Source organism: Muntiacus reevesi, chromosome 1 (genome assembly GCF_963930625.1).
Source record: "Muntiacus reevesi chromosome 1, mMunRee1.1, whole genome shotgun sequence".
Taxonomy (NCBI): Eukaryota; Metazoa; Chordata; class Mammalia; order Artiodactyla; family Cervidae; genus Muntiacus; species Muntiacus reevesi.
The window spans coordinates 154,822,388-154,837,972 of NC_089249.1; the positions used below are offsets into that span (position 1 = coordinate 154,822,388).

Genomic DNA, 15,585 nt, shown 5'->3' on the forward strand with positions numbered 1-15,585 from the left:
GCCCTAGCTGGGAACTCATAATTTCCCCTACATCCACACCATATACACATCATATACCCACAAGTGTCCACTTAATTGGGAAGAGGCGGGGCAGGGAAGTGGAAAGAAAGAAGGTGTGGTCTGTTAGAAGAGATTTGAACTGGAGTCCTGGGGTTTTTCCCAGGAATTAAGCTGTGTGACTCTGAATTCATTTAATCTCCTGCCTACTCCCATCCCCCAATATTTCTTCTCTGCAGATAGCAGCACTTGCACAGACAGGCGTGAGAGAGTCAATGAGATACTGAATGTGAAATAAATGCCTACCTGGAACATAGTAGCTGCTCAACAAAAGACAGCTCTGCTATGTTCAGACCTGTAAAATTGGGGCAAGTGCTGGATGCAGTGGCTGTGTCTGCTGCTTTGGTCATGTCAGCCACGTCCGCACTCAGAAGACCGTAGCAAGATCCAAGCAGCAAAGACTGGAGACATTTATATTGAAGGCATGACCTGAATTTAAAGCAATTGCTACAAATCATTCATTGCCCTCATCATCCACCCAGCTTAAGAACAATAAAAAGGGGAGGTGGCTCAACTGGAAAGAACTGGGGAGTGCCTAACACAAAGGGAAGAGTGCAAATGAATTCCGCAAAGAGGATTTAGCTACTTTAGGTGAAGATGGCATCAACTTGTCTGAAACGAGCAGTAGCAAGTGACAGGGCTCCCCCCTAAGTGAAATAAAAATAATGTGCTTGCGATCGTGCCACTGATTATAAATAGTCCATCAGCTCTGCCATGTGTCATCAGCCAGAAATATTATTAGGAAACTTTACATTTTCTGACATACCCTTTAAGAAATACAGAGCTTAGGGTGGCTGCACAACCAGCTTGAACTTCCCAGGCAATGTTATTGATTTGTGGGCGGCAGCAGAGCCGAAGGGGAGGAAAATGACAGGACGTCACATGTTAGGAAAGACTGATTATATAAAGCTCTCTTTGGAGTACCGGGGCCAGGGCTGGGAGACAATACAGCAAAAAGTCTGCCATGTCCTGGTGACAGGAGCCCATTTCAGCAGCCAAAAAATCTTTCCAACAGCTTCTGTTTTGCTGGTAAATGTCTGTGTTTATGTTGGTTGTAGGAGGGAACCTGGGAAAACAAGTTGGGTTCCGGATCAGAAAATGGGTGACGTTGTTATTCTTTATAGGGTGGAAGTAAAGAGAACCAGGAGGAAATTCAACTGAATTTTGTCCCTAAAATGGGAAACCTAAAATGACGATGCATTAGGATATTCCTTCTGTTTTGGAATAACAAGGTTAGAATAGGAAAGAGAGGGGCACACTTTGCCAGATAGGCCTTCACCAGCCAGAATTAGTAACTGAAGAAGGGGGAGAGAATGTGGAGCACCCTGCAGCTCCTGGGTCCCTTCTCTTACTATGTTGTGTGTGGTACGTGAGCCGTGTGTGTACAAGCGGCGTGTGCACGCACATGCCGGTGCTCAGGCACACACATTCACACACATGCACAGGAAAGTAAGAATTAGAGAAAGAGCTGTGTGTGTGTGAGAATTACAAGACCCTGCCACATGTTCTGAGAAAATTTTTTTGCAAATCCAAAAATACATGAGACTAATTCATTGGTTTAAAAATATCATTTATCCTAAATTCAGCTTCACCTCATCAAGCCTAGCTAAATTCACCTAATTAAATTTATTTTCATCATGCAGATTTATTAGTCCCATTTACTATGTATATAAGAGAAGCCTTAACAATTGCTGTAAAATATTCTTACAATTATTTCTTTTAAACAGTCATGCACCAAGTTGAGGGGCTTTAAAAGGCATTTTTAAAGCAATAATCTCAGTGACAAAGCTTACGTATGAGTACTAGGAAACAGGTCAGACAGAGTCAATCTATCCAACTAAATTTAATTTGTATAAAATTAAAATGAAATATGGAAAACATAGACAAAACACTCACCACTTAACTGCAAGCAATTCATGACTCACTGTACTGATGAAATATATGTGGAAGAATTTATTGTGCCTACTAGTGGTGCATGTTCCCTGAGATACTTTCTTTCCAATTATTCATATATTTATGGAAATCTTAAGTATATATAGTGGCTATAATTTTACATTCTATATTTTATCTTTATTTTAGAGCTCTGCTTCAGGAGGAAGGAAAACACACTCGGATTCTAGGAAGGCTCTGAAGGTCAAGTGAAGGAAAGACTCCTGCCCAGCAAGATAATCATATCTGCCGACCTGTCTGTATGGTTGGAAACCCACCATCTCCTTAGTACCTACTTCAGGGAGCACAACTGTGTTATCATCATCTGCTTTAGGTTTAGAGAGAGATTGCACTTAACATCAAGAACGAAGGTGCTTTGGGGAAAACTAAAAAACCAGATGAACATCATTTCAGAATGGAAGGGGAAAAGATCAGAGATTCTCCTTGATATAAAATAACGAACTGCAAACTCAAAAACAGGGCACTGTACTGAACAGGAGGAGGAGTGGGGTGGAAAGGCTTGCCTGTGAATTGAAAGCTATGAGATAAACTGGCAACACAATGAAACTACCTGTGGTTAGCCTAGTTCATGAACAAGCTTCATTCATGTGCTTCGTGCCATCATAGAAGGAATATAGCTAAGTCTAATAAAAAATACTTGATAGATCTAAGCATATTCTTAAAAAAAAAACAAACTCTAGAGAGAATTAAATCCCTTAGGTAGAAAATATAAAATCCCAAGCCTCATTTCTTTCAGAAACTGTTTTAGTAATGGGCGGAGGGGAGGAGGGTGGGAGTGGGGGGTGGAGGATGGGGAGTAAAATGAGGAAGAATTTTATGTTTTAATTTTGGTGGCCATAAATTGGTGATGGGTTTTTGATTTGCACTTCTGTATTTAAATTGTACATAGTACGTAGAAAAATATGGAAGATACACGTTCACAAAGAATATCAACACTATTTCCATGAGGACCAAGAGAGTCACCATAGTGGGAAAGCCCAGGATAACCAGTCTGGAGTCTAGAGCACCCCAGAAATAGATAAAGTTTCCTTCTTCTTTTTCTCTAATAACTGCATCATCTCCCTTTATCAGTGGTAGCAAGATCTAACCATACAGGTATGGTGACAGTATTTTCAGAACATAAAATTAAACTGTTTTTGCTCCCAGTTTATGAGCGTATTTTGATAGCAAATCAAAGAAATTAAATCATTGAAGCTGTGTTCATTGAATCATCAATAAAAGAGAAACAATAATTAAAGAAAAGATAAAATGTTATAAAATGACTGCTGCTGCCACTGTTTTGTCAGTAGGTTGCAACCCCGTGGACTGTAGCCTGCCAGGCTCCTCTGACCATGGGATTTCTCAGGCAAGAATACAGGAGTGAGTTGTCATTTCCTCCTCCAGAGGCTCTTTGGGACCTAGGGATTGAACCAGCTTGGCAGATGGAGTCTTTACTACTGAGCCACCTGGAAAGCCCCAAATAAAGACTACCTTCAACATTTAGAAACTCGAGTGAGTGCCTGGATCCCTGATGCCCAGGATAATCCTAATGTGTGACCAGTCCTTAATAATCCTTAGTAGGCTGACCACAGGCTTGGATGAGAGGCCCTCAGTGACTATGAATGGGCAAGAAAGGCATTCTTGGCAGTTTGGGATGGGAACTTAAAATTAGAATGTAATTTCGAAGAGAAAACTGTTACACATAATGGCTACATTTTTAAGGCGCTTCAGTGTATTTTGGATTAACAGATTCTTGTTTTTAACAAGCTTTTCTTAAATCTGAACCTGAACACTTCTATTTTTTAAACTGTGCACATGTGCACATACACATACAAAGACATGCCGTGTCCTCGTATTATGATGTGATATGATCTCTCTTCTGTTATAATTCTATACCTCACTTCTCTCCTTAGAAACAGAACATTTCTCCCTACAAGATCTAGTTTATAAAGTCTGCATAGTTGAACACAGTAGGTACTCAAAAGATACTGAGAAGGGGAAGAATGAATACATACATTTGTATTAGCTCTCCACTGCTGGAAGTATATAACCAGAATATGTTTATGTTTGGCAGGAGAAGAGCATGAGAGTGCCTGAGAGGGGAATTCATTTAGTATTTGTGTCAAAGGGAGAACAGGACAACAAGCTGACAACAGGGGCTGGGGAAAAAAAAATCAACCAGAAACAAAAAATGTCCTGGTAGGTTCCCCTCCAGCACAGATGAGATGAACAGTAAAACCCATCCCTGCCCACCTTTCCATGGAGATTCTGAGTTTCCAAAGTGCTTTCCCACCCATTTTGTCGCATTTGATTCTCACAACAACCCTGTGGGAGAGAGAATCATCATTCCCAGCTGTGGAAACGGACGCTCCGAGGGAGCGGCGATTTGCTGGAAACTGAAGCTCTGAGGAAACAGCGATTTGCTCCACTCCTTCTGAATAGCTGAAACTAAGTCTAGATCAGGGGACGGCAAACTGCTCTATGTTTAGGGTGAGACTAAATAGTTTAGGATTGGTGGGTCCTCTGCTCTGTCATGACAACCCTGACATTGTACCATGAAGGCGGCCACACACAGTGTGTAAACTGATGAGCGTGACTGAGTGTCAATAAAACTTTATTTAGAAAAATAGGCAGTGGCCTCAGTTTGGCTTCTGGGCCATAGTTTGCTGACCCCTAGTCCAGACCTTCTGACTGCAAATCCAGTCCCCTTTGCTGTGACTACAGTTACTCCACTGGAACTAAAGTGTTAGTGACTAGTGTGAGGCCTGGAAATACCTTTGAAGTTTTTTTGAACCACCTGAGAAAAAGAAAATTACCTTCAATAGCTTGTGCTAAGCACTTTTACTGTATTCAAACTCTAGGAAGTGTTACCATCACGGCTAAATACAACCTCTCATCTTCCAGTCACTCGAGATAGAAGTTGTTGTCTCTTGCTTTGGGGCCCTAGAGGTTATGACAGCAGGACCCTAAATGTGACATCCTCATGGCTGATGGCAGCAGAAGAGAAACTGTCTCCTCTCCGAGCTGACCAGAAGGAACCTCAGCATTTCTGCACCGTCAACCTGCACACTCTGCTCTTTCTCCCAAAACCGTCATTCTCCAGAAAACTGACAGCTACTCTCCTCATCTGCAAAGTCCCCTTGGGGGCAGCCAGGTGGGTAGCTGCTGTTGATAAAAACTTCTGAGTCGAGTAAGGAGTTTTTGTGGATGTTAGAACTCCTAGCTCAGGCTGAAATTCTGTTCTCAAAGCACACGATAAAATCCCCAGTCACCTCAAGATCACCTGCATGGCAGTAATACACATGCTGGGTTCCCCGCAGCCAATTCCAAACCCCAGGACTCCCTCCCTACCAGTCCTGGGATGACTTTCCCTGCCGCCAGCTGCCTTGAAACCTACCTCAACACACCCTAAAGTGGGTCAGAGAGCTCCATGGCTGTTGCTGCTGCTGCTGCTGCTGCTAAGTTGCTTCAGTCATGTCTGACTCTTAGCGACCCCATGGACTGCAGCTCACCAGGCTTCTCTGTCCATGGGATTTTCCACGCAAGAGTACTGGAGTGGGATGCCATTGCCTTCTCCGGTTACTGCATGTATATACATGTTAGAGTGTGTGGCCCCAAACTGTACTTGTTGTATATCCTTGGTTAAGTCGTTTAAGCTTCGCCAGCCTGTTCCCTTATCTGGAAAAACAGGGATAATCCCTTATCCTCACAATCAAAGCATCATCATGGATTAACTATATTAACATGTGGATGAACAGCAGCTACAATTTATTCAGTGCTGACTCTGTGCCAGGCACCCAGCTAAGTGGCTTACTAAAATTACCTAATTTAATCCTGTGCGAAATGGGTACCATCAAGCCCACTGTGAGGAGGAGGAAAGTGACACTAAGAAATGTTCAATAACCTGACCCAAAGTCAACAAGGAAGTAGGCTTCCAGGCTAGGATTTGAATGAACCCAGGTCTGTGTGACTTTCCAGTTCACATCTTCTCTCCACGGGGTTTGGCTCTCTGTGCAAAGGCACAGCAGAGTGTCTGACATCAGGCAAGAACTCAAGGGGATGCACACCCCTTATGTTGGGGGCCCTTTTCCTTCCTCACAATGACTGGGATGCTTTGAGATTCTGTAGCAGCTATGGCTCTGCTCCTTCCCATCCCATCTCTTGTTTCCATGTGTTGGACAGTCTGGGTCTTGACTTTTCTCCTGCAGATCCAGTGTTGGCAGAGCCAACTAATCAGAGGATTTATCTTCTTTAGGTAGTTCACACAAATCCCTCAAATTAAGTATGGTTTAAAGTCTTGTTCCTCTAAATGTGATCCCTGTACCAGCATCACTGGCCTCAGTGGGAGCTTGTAAGAAATGCAGCTTCGGCTTATTGCTGCGTGACCCTCGCTAAGTTAAATGAACCTCCCCATACCCTGGATTCTGAGAAAACAACACATCTAACCATAGTCATGGGGAAGGGAAGCTCTGATAGGACTGTGGCCCACTAGGCTTCTCTGTACACGGAATTTCCCAGGCAAGAATCCTGGAGCTGGTTGCCACTTCCTTCCCCAGGGAATCTTCCAGACTCAGGGATCAAACCCATGTTTCCTGCATTGCAGGCAGATCTTTACTGCTAAGCTACCCAGGAAGCCCCTATGATAGGAAAGCTCTCAGGATTTCTTAATATGTGCTATTTCTTTTCATTCTCAGATTTTGCATTCTTACATTGCCCCCTTTTTTGCTGTGGTAATCTCATCTGTAAAATGGACTTAATATTATTTTTTCATGGTGTTATTAGGAGTATTGAAAGTGATAATGCATGTGAAGTACCTGGTATATAACAGATGCTCAATAGGGCTTCCCTGTGGCTCGGATGGTAAAAAAATCTGCCTGCAATGCAGGAGACCCAGGTTCTATCCTTCGGTCAGGAAGATCCCCTGGAGGAGGAAATGGCAACCTACTCCAGTATTCTTGCTGGGAAAATCCCATGGACAGAGGAGCCTGGAGAGCTACAGTCCATGGAGTTGCAAAGGGTCAGACATGACTGAGCGACTAACACTTTCACAATAGGTTCTGGTTCCTTTCCTTTTTGATGCCATGCCACAGTAGACACTGCCTTCGCCGATGTCTCTGAGGATGCTGTCTCTTGAATGAGACCCCAACCTCCTCAAAGGTGCGGAATATTTCTGATACTTTACTCTCACACTGGAGCACATACCATGCAGTAGGTACATACATTCCACAATTAACTGACACCTAATGCATGCCAGATACTACGAGTGGGCCCACAGTGACCAAAAAATTGTTCCTGCCTTCAGGGAACTTGTCTCACTCCCTCATTCCTAATCAGAATATCAATTCATTGATGGCAGAAACCAAGTCTTTTTGGTTCTCTGCTATGCTCCCAGAGGATGATGTTAAGAGATATGGAACCAGAATTCATGAGACACATTTGAAAGCCCTGTGGGCTTTAATCTTGAAGGAGAGAAGATGCTAGAGGTGCTCAAAGCCCCTTCCAATACTTGAAAGGCGGCATGGGAAGGCAGTGGTAGACTTGCTACGTGGGCTACCAGGGGAGGGAATGAGGATCAGGCAACAGAAGAAAGTTAGGGAGTGGATTTTTGCCTTGATAAAAGGAAGAACTTTCTACCAATGATTTTATAAAGATATGGGCTGTCTTGTGAGGTGGTAAGCACCCCATGACTAGAACTATGCTAACAGAGGCCAGGTCTACATTTTATCAGGAGATGTTGCAGCATTTAGCAAAATCAACTCATAAGATCCCCTCTAATGCTAAGACATAAAGCTTCTAAATTATATTTATTTGAGACCCCATGTCCACAGTTTATCCTGATTGTCTAACTGAGAAAATAAAAATAATAGAGAATATTTATTAAGTACATACTGTGGGCTAAGCACTTTATATATATCATCTAAATCTTTATAATCTCTGAAGCAGGCATTTCCACTCCTGTTTTACAAAGGGGAAACTGAGGCCTCAAAAAGAGAAGTAACACACCAGGGTTATTTGGCTGGAGAATAGTAGCCAGACTCATCTGATTCCAGAGCCTGTACCCTTCTGCTGCACCTTGATTTCTTGAATATGTGCTCATTTGTGTGTTAAACATTTGCCCTGACAAAGTACAGTGTGCCTGAGACTTCAAGAGAGCCTGGGTTTTCTAGGACTATCTCCAAATCCTCATTCTTTCCATTTAATTCCCGTATATACCCCAAAGTATTCCATTCCCATCTTCTACACTGACTGTGTCTCTCAAACTGGACCTGGTATGTCATAGAACGACAGTCTTGGAAAAGACTTAACTATCAATCCTCTTTGAGTCTCCTACAAATTCAGCACCAAAGGACCAAGTAAGAAGCAAGCAGTTCACGGCCTAGTAAGAAAATCAGAACTGTGAGTCAACAACTATAGTAGAGTGTGGCTAAATGTTATGATGGAGAGAAGGAGAGAGGATTTTCTAGAAGATACATATGAGCTGAGACTAATTGGAAACGATTGATATGAGATAGCCAGGCAATAGACAGACAAGAGCATTCCAGGAGGAGGGGACAATTTGAGCATCTACTCCTTGAGGAGAAAAGACTGCTACTCAGTTTATAACTATCACTTCCAGGAGGTCAATACTGTTGATATCGACCTGAACTGACAATATCAACTCTAAGCTGAGTGCTCAGATGTATATAAGAGATCTCCCCATAGTCTGGCACAGATTCAGAAACCATTTAGACATCTGAAATTTTGAGTGCCTCAGTTCTCTGCCAACAACAAGCATTATTAAAAAAGGACAGAACCCAGGCTTCCTTCTTCTGATTTCCCAAAGTATTTAAAATTACATTGAAGCAGTAGTTGGTTACTTCCAGAGGCTACATTCTGGCTTCCTAAGAAGATGCAATTTCCCAGTTGAGAACTCATCATGTGAAATCAAGATGAAAACAAGCAAAGCACTTGGTCCACAGTGGGCGTTTGATATAAACTTGTCGAACTAACTGTGTCTCTCAGTGGACCATAAGCTCCTTAGGACAGGGATACAGGTCTTATTAATCTTGGTACAACCAATGTCTGGCACACAGTAGGCTTTCAATAAATCTGTGTTGAATGACTAAATGAACGCATGAATTCAATAAGCAAATAAACCAGTAACAAAATAGACATCGTTTTTTTTTTGAGGGCTTACTATGTATTAGTCACTGTACTGAGTGCTTTATTATTTTTTTCCAAGCTTTATGGAGGCATAATTGACAAATAAGCTTGAAAGATAGAGTGTACATCATGATGATTTGATATGTGTATACATTGTGAAAGGATTCCTCCCATCTAGTTAATCAACACATATTTATCTTTTTCTGCAGTGAGAACATTTAAATTCTACCTGATGGCTTTATTTATATCATCTCTTCTGCTCCCTAAAACAATCTTACAAGGTAGGCATGATCACTGCCATTTACCATTGAGAAGACATATCTAGAGGCCTCAAATCCCAAGACACAAGTTCATCTGTGTGGACTCACACAGGCTTTCAACAAAGTTTCCTGATTTCAGAGACAGTATCAACCAAACTGTTCAAGTAGATGTAAAATACTACCTGGGCTACTGGGGTAAGGTACATGGAAATTCAGAGTCTATATATGATGATTTCCAGGAGGCCCCAAAGCAAGAAGCTGCTACTGCTAAGTTGCTTCAGTCATGTCTGACTCCGTGTGACCCCATAGACGGCAGCCCACCAGGCTCCTCCATCCATGGGACTCTCCAGGCAAGAGTACTGGAGTGGGTTGCCATTGGGACCAGCTACAAAGTATACTATTTCATAAAGAAAGACAATCAACCAATTCTCAAAGGAGTTTTTTTTGTTGTTGTTAATTTACCCTTTTGGTTTATCCCATAAAATTGTTGTTGTTTAGTTGCTCAGTCATGTCTGACTCTTTGTGACCCTGTGGACTGTAGCCTGCCAGGCTCCTCTGTCCATGGAATTCTCCAGGCAAGAATACTGGAGTGGGTTGCCATTTTCTTCTTCACGGGATATTCCCGACCCAGGGACTGAACACTGGTCTCCTGTACTACGGGCAGATTCTTTAGTGTCTGAGCCACCAGGGAAGCCCATCCTATAAAATTAGTTGTTCCAAATGACAGATCTTCAAACATACTTTTCAATAATAAGCCTCAATAAATTCATCAGGTAGAATTTAAGAATTAATCTGAAACTTATTTTTCTTCTGTCTATTCAGGAAAGAAAGGCAATTCATAGGATAAAAAGCCAGTATCAAGAACTTAGACTTAAAAAAAAAAAAAGGAAAAAATATTCTAGGTAATGTATGGGAGAAAATAGAAGCCTCAATGACAACTATCTTACCTTCAGTATTTATCACACAGAAAGAAGTGTTCAGACTGATGACCCTGGGGCAATAAAAGATTCTTAATAGAAGCAACATTCAATTAATTTATGTTCAGAATATTCTTACAGACAGGAAAGAATAGTCACATCTTTAAATATTTTTAACAAGGGTCGAAAAAAAAAAAAAAGAGGGAGACTTTGGCAAACTCCCAGCTAGCCAGAGAGACGAACTAGAATTCTTCATTCTTGGTTGGCTTACTCTCTCACATGACACAGAGGTCAGACAGACAAGACTTTCCCCCTAGAATGAATGTGAACCAACTGGTGATTTCAGAAATGCAGCTAATATCAGCGGAGGGTTTAGCGACAAAGGAAGAAGACGCAGAAAAAGTTATCAGGTTATTACTAATTATATACATTGCAATCAGCCTTTGGGCAAAATGAGATTGTCTTTGGGTAAAATGTCTGTGGAAGAAAGGAACTGCTGTATTTAGGCACTAAGACAACGGCTTTCAAAACTCCCATCAGACGCTATTCTTATAAAGGGCAGGTGGAGGTTTCTGATATCATGTTGGGATTTAAATTAATCGAGATAAGTTATGTGAGAGGGCTGGGCACAAGGGAGATGCTTCATAAATATTAACTGAGTATAAATCTATTAAAATTTCCTTTATTCGAAGTAAAAGAAAATTCATAGCTCCCAACAAAGGAGGTGACATAAATAATTGTCTGTGCAGAGATAAGTCAACATGTCAAATATGACTTGGAGAGGAACTTTATGGGGAAACCTTTGTCAGTTTGTCTTTTCTGAACTAAGCACCTGGGGTTCTCTGGCCTTGGACTTACCACTAATAGCTGTGGGGAACTCCCTATCCCTAGCATCAAAGACTTCACTGATAGCAAAGTGCCATCAGGAAGTTCATGACTATGGTCTGAAAGCTCAGTTTGGTTTCAACAAATGTTAGAAATGAAAGAAATTCCCCAGATGACTGAAAAAGAAGAGAAATAAGAAGCAAAAGTCTATTTTTCCTTTTCTTCACCATTTGGCTTACAGATAAGAAGTAAGACAAAATAAAGAAATAAATGCTTGATGCTTTTGAACTGTGGTTCAAAAACTGATGATGCTTTTGAACTGTGGCACTGGAGAAGACTCTAGAGAGTCCCTTGGACAGCAAAGAGTTCAAACCAGTCAATCCTAAAGGAAATCAGTCCTGAGATTCATTGGAAGGACTGATGCTGACGCTGAAGCTCCAATCCTTTGGACACTTGATGTGAAGATCTGGCTCTTTGGAAAAGACCCTCATGTTGGGAAAGGTTGAAGGCAGGAGGAAAAGGGGATGACAGAGGATGAGATGGTTGGATGGCATCACCGACTTGATGGAAATGAGTTTGAGCAAGTTCTGGGAGTTGGTGATGCACAGGGAAGCCTGGCGTGCTGCAGTCCATGGGGTTGCAAAGAATCAGACATGACTGAGCAACTGAACTGAAGTGAAAGAAATAAAAACCCAGGAATAAAAGAACTCACACAGAAAGGAGTCTGTAGAGTAAGAATTGAGGAGGAAAGTCGACTTATGTTATTTTTTTTTTTTAAGCTAAGGGCTTCAAGGGGAATGGACACCAAGCATGTGTGACCAACCTTACTACACTGAGCCAAATGCCTGGGAGAGGTGAAAATGAAGGCGTGCCTGGGATGTGTGTGAGAATAACCAAATGTAAACATTTTCTAATAACTCAGCTCTTTTGAGCAATGGAAAATGAAGTGTCCCCTTGACAATCAGGGGACCAAAAGAATTCATAATGTAAATAATTCCCAGAACATACCTAGTACTCAATAATTTTCAACAAAATGCCTAGTATGTGATGGGACTTTGCCGGTGCTTGAGAGATGAACCCATGTGACATCATTTCCTATTCCTCCTGGGTGTTGGTAAGACTTTCCTGGGTCACCAAGGCCTCCACTTGCCCATCCCCATGCAGTAGATGACCCTACCTCTTTCTTAACAAAAGAAATGAGGTCATCAGGTAGTAACTGGCCCAAACTGTCTTCTTCCCTTCTACCTTAAGGAGCTCAATTTCTTCTTAGTTTCAAATGTATATTCCACAAAATGTTGGAGAAGAAAAGCTTCTTTGGGTAATGTTACATGTTTTATACCATTCTTTTTAAGATTTATAGTACACATGAGCACAGACTTAGAGAAGTAGTGATAAAAAGAAATCCCTTCCTAACTTGGTTTACTTCAGTTTCCAAAACTCATGCAATCACATAACCTATTTTTAAAAAAATAAATTACCTATATTAAATACCTTTGGGAAAGAAGTTTAGACAGAGTTCCCAGATGAGCATTACTCTTTGAAACAGGACTGAATTCAAGATATCATTACCCTAAAGTTGGGGGTGTGGACACTGACAATTCCTGAGATACCAGAGAGGCTAGCAGAAAACATGGAGACCAAGCCAGAGATTACATCTAAGGTCTCTTTTCACTCTGATAGTCCATGATTCTGTTTCTCAGAAGACACCACACAGACTTGCTTCTGGGATAATCTAGACAGGACAGAAATGCACAGTGGGGAGAAGATCAGACATCTGTGCATAGACTTTCATGTCAGTACACACAGTACATCCTGGAGAAGGAAATGGCAACCCACTCCAGTATCCTTGCCTGGGAAATCCCAGGGACAGAGGAGGCTGGCGGGCTACAGTCCACGGGGCTGCAAAGAGTCGGACGTGAGTGAGAGGCGGAGGACTCACTGTACACGTCTGGCTCTAGCTCGCCACACATCAGTAGTCGGCGTGCAGCGAGCTCAAGGAGCTTCACCAGGAGAGCCAAAGATCCAGGAGAAAAACAAAACACAGCTGTGTGTGACTACATGGGCCCCCAAGCAGGGACACGCACTTAGAGGTATATACACACACAGGCACCCATGTGAACACTATCGCACACAACCCTGGCATGCAGTTCAGTATTGTAGATAAAAATAGAGGTTTTGGAGTCAAATAAACGTGGGTTCAATTTTTCTCTGCTTCTTAGAAGCTGTGTGACCTAGGACAAGTTACTTAACCTTTCTGAGTCTGTTTCCTCACCCGTTTAATAGGACAAATAATACACACACCTCACAGAACTGCTGTGAGAATTATATACTATATGTCAGGGACTGTTCTGGGTGTTTTACATACACTGATGCTCACAACAATCCTATCACTATCCCTATTTTACAAATGTGAAAACTGAGGCACGGAAAGAATGAAAATTTGCCTGTTATACAGCTAGTAAGGGCTACCCTGGTGGCTCAGATGGTAAAGAGTCCACCTGCAATGCAGAAGACCTGGGTTCAATCCCTGGGCCAAGAAGATGCGCTGAAGAAGGGAATGGCTACCCACTCTAGTATCCTCACCTGGAGAATTCCATGGAGAGAGAAGCCTGGCAGTCTACAGTCCATGGGTTGCAAAGAGTCAGACATGACTGACAGACTAACACTTTTAACTTCCAGGTGGTGAGACTGGGGTACAAACATAGGCTCTCCTGCCTCACACAATCCTGGGTTATAGTAGGTCCACGATATTTCCCTGGAAGACAGAGACACACATACTCAAATATATAAACACCTTACACCTCCTCTTCCTCTCTAGCTTTTCAGATCTGCTGTTTTTGTCATTAATTTATTACACGATGCAGTTCAAGTGGGCAGCATGCAGACATCAGCTTCCCAAACACAAGGATCCTGTGTGGCTGCTCACGGAACAGAAGAACAAATCCAACCCTGAGAAATGTTAGTTCATTCTGAACGATGACTCACAGCCGCTATTTTCACAAACAGCCTGCTAATTAAACTTTCTTATGAACTCTGCTAACCAATTTTTCCAATGCATGGAGAAAAATCATTCATTATAGACCGGAATCCAAAATCTAATATTAAAGCACAAGTAGGATCTGTGGCATTGTAATTTGATCAGCTTGAGCATTAATAACAGTTACACACTGATGTCTGAAAGAGGTAATCAGCTTTTGTTGAGATATACGTAGATAACTGAACAAAACATCTGGAAGGCAGACTAGAAAGCAAAGCTTATCACAGGGGTTTTAGTATTTATTTTACCCTCAGATCCCCTGCTTACAGTATCCTATCTTCTGGGTGACCACAGTAATATCCTGAATTGGTGTAGCTCTTTAACTACTTATGGACACATTAGCAGCTCATCTGATGTCACAACAGACGGCAAAGTGAAAAGAGCCAGTGTCATTCCCATGTTATGCACAACATAAAATGAGGCACTGAGGTACTGAATGGCCCAGAGCTAGAGCTAGAATAAGAACTTGGTGACTCCTTCTAGTTTCTCATGCTGCCACTCATAAAAGCTGGTCTGATTTCTAAATAATTCTCAGAAACCATCCTGACATTTTCCAATACTGAACTAAACGCTTTCATTTATAATCTTCCAGAGCCACTAAAACTGCTGTGCATTATTACTGTAGTTATTTCTGAGGCTTACCAGGATCATCCTACACAGCCACATTCACGACTCAGGATGAAACAGCAGAATACAAGAAACCCTCTCTGAAGGTCTGCTGTCCCAACTGGCAGCAGCACGTAGTCAGACAGACACAGGTACACAGCTTGGCCACCTGTCAAGTGTGTGACTTCAGGTCAGTCATTTTAAACTGTCTGAGCCTCAGTTTTCCCATCTGAAAAATGGGGCCACCATTACCTCTTGGGGGCAAGGCCAGGATTAAGTGAGATAACAGAGTGGCTGGCATCTAGCAGTACTTAATAAATGTAAGTTCCCGTTCCATTCTTTGGCCTTCTCACACCCTGTGCCCTACTTGCTCTTTGGAATAACATGCTGAGGACTGAACCAGAACAGAAATCCACTTTTACACTCCTTTCCACTCCTCTCCCTTTATCCATCTGCTGGCCCAGTGGTAGGACCCTTGGAGAGAAGCAGGAAGGAGTTATGAGATAGAAGGGGCCCCTCCCATTTATAGGTTGCTTTAGTTTACAAGTGTCTTCATGTGGCATTTGGTTTGAACTCACAAGTACCATTCAAAGAAGGTAGAGTAAGATTTATCTTTATATTGTATATTGAGAATGGAGGTCTAGGTGAATACAGTGACCTATGCAAGGGCACGCTCACTTCTATTAAGTGTGTGTGTGGGGGGAAGGGGGTTGTGGTACAGGAGTTTGACATCTGTCCCATCTTTGGTTAGTCCAATGCATTGCATCTGGTTTTCTTTTTTCTGGCATCTGGTGTTTTTGACCAGAAAGTA

The 15,585-nt window shown here is 42.1% G+C and overlaps 1 protein-coding gene across 3 annotated transcripts in view; it reads right to left on the bottom strand.

The window, feature by feature from the left end:
- Nucleotides 1-15,585, bottom strand: part of ELAVL4 (ELAV like RNA binding protein 4) — an 88,442-nt gene that overhangs the window by 23,242 nt on the left and 49,615 nt on the right. The gene's annotated exons all lie outside the window — the stretch shown is intronic.